Raw genomic sequence first — 299 nt, 5'->3', positions numbered from 1 at the left:
CCCCATAACCCCCAACCCCCCAGTTGACAGCTCAGCCTCCCGTTCGGCTAACAGCTGGGCTGGCCACCATTCCCCTGCTTCTCCTGGCCGCCTTAGGCTGCAAATAAGGTAGAAACAGCTCTGGTGACAACACAAGAACACAATTGGGAGACAGTAACAGAGTGTTGTCACCAAGGACGTCACCAAACAAGGTGAGGCTGAGGTCTCCCCTGATATACAATGGAAGGCTCAGCAGGAGGAAGCAAAACCTGCACACGTAATGAGAAAATCTATCAATGTATCATTACAATCTATACATA

This window comes from Nanorana parkeri, unplaced genomic scaffold (genome assembly GCF_000935625.1).
Source record: "Nanorana parkeri isolate BGI_ZX_2015 unplaced genomic scaffold, ASM93562v1 scaffold1028, whole genome shotgun sequence".
Lineage (NCBI taxonomy): Eukaryota > Metazoa > Chordata > Amphibia > Anura > Dicroglossidae > Nanorana > Nanorana parkeri.
This window is presented reverse-complemented; position numbering follows the sequence as displayed.